This window comes from Schistocerca cancellata, chromosome 7 (assembly GCF_023864275.1).
Source record: "Schistocerca cancellata isolate TAMUIC-IGC-003103 chromosome 7, iqSchCanc2.1, whole genome shotgun sequence".
NCBI lineage: Eukaryota > Metazoa > Arthropoda > Insecta > Orthoptera > Acrididae > Schistocerca > Schistocerca cancellata.
This window is the reverse complement of record NC_064632.1, coordinates 136,751,648-136,758,081: the sequence shown is the minus strand read 5'-3', so window position 1 is coordinate 136,758,081 and position 6,434 is coordinate 136,751,648.

Here is a 6,434-nt window from a genome sequence, read left to right as displayed (position 1 = left end):
GCTAGCCATATACTACACTTGATAGATGTTCTACATTGAGACTGTTCCGAGTGCAATAACCTAATAATATGAAGTGATATAAGTTTACATGTGGCAGACATTTAATTAACACAGTCACTGATTAATGTTCTTAGATCACTGTTCCTGAAATCTAACCAATTGAAAACTCATGTGCACAGTAGTATAATTTGAAAATATCACAGTCCAGTCCTATTGCCACAGCAGAAGGAATTATTAGAAGACTGACAAATTTTATGAAGTCAATTAAAAGTTCACAATCGATCATAGGAAACTGTCACTGAATAGACGCTTGGACACAGATTTTAGATAAAACTCAGAACAAGTTGTAATTTGTGCTAACTCGTCTGCAGTACACTGTGAAACATTTTGGGCACAAATCTTGCTCGCCTTACACACTTTGGCAGACTGACAAACAGCTCGCAGTAGCCTCTCTTCTTGTAAGACTACAATAATTAGCAATACATTCAGATGGCATTGTTTCCTGTCCTTTTTGCAAATTACAGTTAAATATTGACATTGTTGATTAAACGAATAGTGGCAAAAGATTCTTCTGAATGTGGACTTAGATACAACAGTAACTGCTATTGAATTACGCTGTGTAGTTTTCTAAAATATGGTATTCTATTTCAGTAACAATGTTTTAGTGAAAATCCTAATGGTCTTAAACTAAATGAGAGCAAAATTTAATACCAAATTTCCAACATTAACTGTAGGGATACTTCATTTATTAATATGTACTTTGATCTCCTTTATCTGAAAGTCAGTAAAGAGATATATGTTTACATATGAACAATGATAATGGAGTTTGCTAATTACAAATACTAGTAATTGCAGTCTTTAGGTAATTTAATACACCAAGATATTCTGATTAATTAAGTAAATGTACTGGATAACAAAGTCAAGTTGTCTAAGCCCCAAGTTAATATTTGAGATTTTTGGCATTGAGCACACTGTCATAAAAAATAACACAGTTGAAAATATTTGCAAAAAGAAAAAGGAGGTAAGAAAAACAGAACAGGTGGGAGGGGGTGGGGGATCCACCTGCTTTGTTACAGTGTCATCCATCTAAATTCAGTTATACCTATGAAGAGCATGCAGGAGCTCTACATACAAATTTTTACTCCTCGGATTTACCTGTCGCCATATTTCACCTTATATGTGATCGTAAATTGCTTTCTCGCAGTGGCATCCAGCTGACTGTAAGCACCACGGGTCACAGATTGCACACTATATTTCATCTTGCTCATCATCATCTCAAGTCCCATATAGTGCACTAGGCACTGAGACAATCACTTTTATCAACAAACAAGAACTGTTCAGATAGAAAAGTAAGAATGATAAAGAAGTCCTCATTATTCCTACCTTCATTACAGAGTTCTTATTATCCAGTTTTACTGAGTATCACTTTGTGCCTGGAATGCCAATGAAGTATGATTGGAACAAAGAGTTGCCATATGTCAGCTGTGCTGAGTAACGGAGATGTGTGCATGCAACAGAACACTGGATGAACACAGTGAAACAGGGCTACCTTGCAGCAGCCTGCAGAATTAACTGATGTTCACACACACCCATGACAAAGGAGCCAGAATTGAAACAGCCTGAAATGGTAGCTTAAAACTGAAGAAAGTTGTGTGAACTTGATACTATAATCATTTGGTATTATCTAGGAAAGCATAGCCAAATCAGAAAGCATGTTTCTAGGCAACACACTTAGGATATTGGTATAAACAAAGAACTATTAAAAAGTGGCAAAGTAAAGTACAGTAATTTTTGTTACAAGATTCTTCTCAATGCCCCCTTCACTGCCCCCCCCCCCCCCCCCCACTCACGAGTTCCATTCATTATTGTTATTCAAAACTATATCAGCAGTATGTCTCCTAAAATTGCCAAAAGGGGCTGTTGTCGTGATCCTGGTGGTTCTCCAACAACACACTGCGACATGTGCTCTTAGGCATAACTCAAATAAAGTTTGCCTGGACTATTGTGTACTTTATAGCCTGGGAAATCCTGCCTGACTCAACCACTTGCAGGCATCACAGTGTACGAGTACCATGTAGATTGCTGCTTTTGACAAACAACACAAGGAACCACCATAATATCTCTGCAGGTCACATTTGTGCAATGTAAGAAACTCACAATGTAAAATCATTTACTTTAAACATGATTAAAAACCAATTATAAAAGATTAAAACTATGTGCCGGACCAAGACTCGAACTCGGGACTTTTGCCTTTCGCAGGCAAGTGCTCTACCATCTGAGCTACCCAAGCACGACTCACGACCCACCCTCACAGCTTCAATTCTGCCAGTACCTCGTGTCCTACCTTCCAACTTCACAGAAGCTCTTCTGCAAACCTTGAAGAACTAGCACACCTGGAAGAAAGGATATTGTGGAGACATGGCTTGGCTACAGCTTGGGGGGATGTTTCCAGAATGAGATTTTCACTCTGCAGCGGAGTGTGTGCTGATATGAAACTTCCTGGCAGATTAAAACTGTGTGCCGGACCAAGACTCCAACTCGGAACCTTTGCCTTTTGCAGGCAAGTGCTTACCATCTGAGCTACCCATCCTCACAGCTTCAATTCTGCCAGTACCTCATCTCCTATCTTCCAAACTTCACATAAGATCTTCTGCAAGTGAGGATGGATTGTGAGTCGTGCTTGGGTAGCTCAGATGGTAGAGCACTTGCCCGCAAAAGCAAAGGTCCCGAGTTCGAAGTCTCGGTGTGGCACAAAGTTTTAATCTGCCAGGAAGTTTCAAATCAGCGCACACTTCGCTTGCAGAGTGAAAATCCCATTCTGAAAATATAAAAGCCTTCCATTTAAGCAAGGTACACATTTTAGATAAATAACGTTATGAATATGAACATATTTATCCAATACAATAAAGTACAACTAATTATTAGTTTGTCACACTCTAGTACTATCTCTGTGATAAATTACTATTTATTTAGAATATTTATTTATTTTTTAATTCTCTATATATGTTTTTCACAAATTTTAGTGTGCACAAAACATCACTAATTAAATATCTGTTTTCACCACACAAACTGCAGTGCAGGTTGTCCTATCATGCTCTAGTTGCACTATAAAAGGACAACTTTATTCCTCCAGATGATTCAAGTCCTACAGCTGAAGTAATCTGCCTTGTATTTCTCCTGTCTGTCCTAATTTCCATAATGTTTGTATTCTTTTTGTTTATTTAAGTTAACCACCTACTTCCCATCCCTTTTTTAGCATTTCTACTGCTTGACAATACTGTACCGTGTCTTCTAACTGTAGTCTCTTTAACAATATTATGAAAAGTAAAAGGAAAGTTGCTACACACCATGTAGTGATGCCGAGTCACACATAGGCTCATGGAATCGCCCCCCCCGCCCCATATGGCCTTGCCATCAAATTACCCGTCTCCAGCTGCCACCCCTCCTTCTGCAATGATCTCCATCTGTTCCGATTCCACCAATCCTTAGCCCTCACCAAATAGTCGTGCAAAACCATATCAACCAAGTCTAAACGTCCTTGCAATGCCTTCTCTCCAACCATAAAATTCTCCTGCTATGCAGTCCCAAATTTCTGGAACCCATAATACATATTGAAACTCTTGCCATCGAGGAACTACAGCAACATGCACAACGCCACCTCAAAAACCTCTCCACCCTGCTCACTTCCTGCTTCCACTTTGGAGTACAACTGTCCACCACCTTTACAACAACCTCCAAACCTCTCCCATGTCCCCTTATACCTGAAAAACCCCGTCTCGTAGACCTACACTTATCCCACCCTCCAAAACTCCCTCCCACCACCACACAGACTCCAGACCTGAAACACAGTCATGCACCTTTCCTTCAGAAGCCTTAGCCCCACGGAAATATCAGTCCTTTCCAAAGGCCTCACCTTTCGCCCCACTCCCAAATTCAATCATGCAGGACTTGTTAAAGACCTTCTCTTGGTCCCTACAGTGGAAACACTTTTTCGCCACCAACCCTACCAATCAGACTCAGCCAAAGACCAATGTTGAACCCTGCCTGACTCAGTTCACACCTCCATCCAACCGTGATCCACCCCACTGCCCTCAAATCACCCACTGTTAACTTTCCGGAATTTCTTAACCTCAAACTTTGCCTCACCATCATTCCCCAAATCCCTCAACATGCGAACTAACCTTACATTTGCAGAAAGAACCACAGTCCGTCATCTAAAAACTGATCCAGACCTTATGATCCTACCTGCGGACAAAGCCCCCCACCTCTGCTGTTTTGAACCGCAGCTATCAATTATATCCACCTGCATACCTTGCCACAGTAATCCCATTCCAAAAATCCAGCAGGATCTGCAGTCTCTCCTCAAATCCTTAGGCCCATTCCAGAACCTCTCCCTGGACTCCCGTCTCTCTGCTCACCCCTACCACTCCCTGCACTCCTACCTTCTACATGCTTCCTGAAGTCCATAAACCCAACCATCCAGGACGCCCCATTGTGGCCAGTTACTGTGCCCCCACTGAGGGAATCTCTGCTCTCGTAGACCAACACCTTCAGCCTACTACGCAGAACCTACCCTCCTATAAAAGATACCAACCATTTCTCCACCAACTCTATAGTACAGGCTGTTACAGCTCGTCGGCTCTTTTGTGAGCTGCGGAGCACTCCCTGCTCCAGGCAGCCGTGTTACTCGCTGTGACCATTCAAGTGGGCCGGCACGTGGCACGGCTGGCTGAGGCAGGAGGCAAGGCAAGCGTTTTGATGTGCCAGCTGCGTCTTACAAGATCGACAACCTCATACTCTTAGCTGCTAAGAAATAAATAAGAATCAACGGTTTTACAAGAAATTGCATACTAAATTTATTGGGCCTCTGTAAATTGACATTTTCTTTTCATTACAAGATCGGAAATATCAGGCGTCAAAGTGTTTGCATCCTGAAAAAACGATCGTTCCTTACTTTGTACTCTTTTCATTGCTGAGAAAAGCTGCTCACAACACTACGTAGATCCAAACATGCACATGATCTAAGCGGCATTGTTGTGAAGCTTGGGATATGTTTTATGCTGTAATGAACGATACCATCGTGACAAATCCAACACATTGTGTAGTACCTCTCTTTCAACAAAGTTGAATTTTGCAAATCAATAATCTCCAATTGAAGTGACGATGACAAGTCATTGGGGGAAACTGAAAAAGGAGTGCTAAACACCTTAAGTTCCATTTCCAAACTAGTGAGGTCTCGGAATCGTGTTTCAAACGACGTGATGAGCTGATTTAACTTTGCTTGGTAATTGCTGAAAGTAGTACCTTCAGGTAGTTTTAAAGAAGCAAGATGACTGAAGAATGTTAAATGTCCATTACTCATCTGCCTCTCAAATAAACGTAACTTTTCCATGAACGCTTTGATCTGGTTGTGCATGTCAACGATTAGCTGCCCTTTGCCCTGCAATGACAGATTTAAGTTATTCAGATGTCAGAGGGTTAGCAGCCCTTTGTAACAAAAAAACTGAGTTAACCGGTCAACAACTAACTTAAACGGATGTCTTACATCCGCCCCGAGCAGATGCAACGAACAGAAGCGAACAAAATGAGATTTAAAAAAAAAGTTATTCAGATGCATAGTTATATCAGGTAGGAACCCCGGGTCTGATATCCATTTTATATCTTTCAGACAACGCATTTCTTCCCCATTCATTTAGAGAAAAAGAGATATTTCCTCACGAATGGCAAAGAAAACATCAAGAACCATTCCCTGGCTCAGCCAATGAACTGTACTGTGGTAAGGTATATCCCCATATTCTGCTTCCATATCTTTCAGGAATCCTTTGAACTGATGATGATTCATACTGTGACACTGCACAAAATTCACACACTTCACGACATCTTTCATTACACCACCTAGCTCTACTGTTTCATCACACAGTGCCTCTTGGTGAATAAAACAATGAAGAGTCAAAATGTCTTTCTCAAATTCGTCCCAGAGTTTATTTTTCAAACGAGAAGCAAAACCTTGGTGACGCCCGATCATTTGTGGTGCACTGTCTGTCTCTACAGAATGGAGCTTATCCCATGGCAAATTCACACTGTCCACTGATTCACAAACAGCTTCAAAAATGTCACGTCCTATTGCGGTGTAATCGAGTGGTACCACATCCAAGAGTTCTTCAGTTACTTGCAGCTCCATGTTGACACCACGCACAAAGACTGCAAGCTGAGAACAGTCCGATATGTTGGTGCTTTCGTCAAGCGCTAGTGAAAATGCAACAAAGCACTCTGCCCTTTCCCTGAGCTGTTTCTCTAAATAGCTGCCATGTCCAGGATTCGACGAGACATTGTTTGCTTCGACAGGCAAACCCCTTCAATTGCCTGCACCTCTCTTGGAAACAAACATTCAGCAACTGCTAGCATGCACGATTTTACGAGTGGTCCCACCAAAA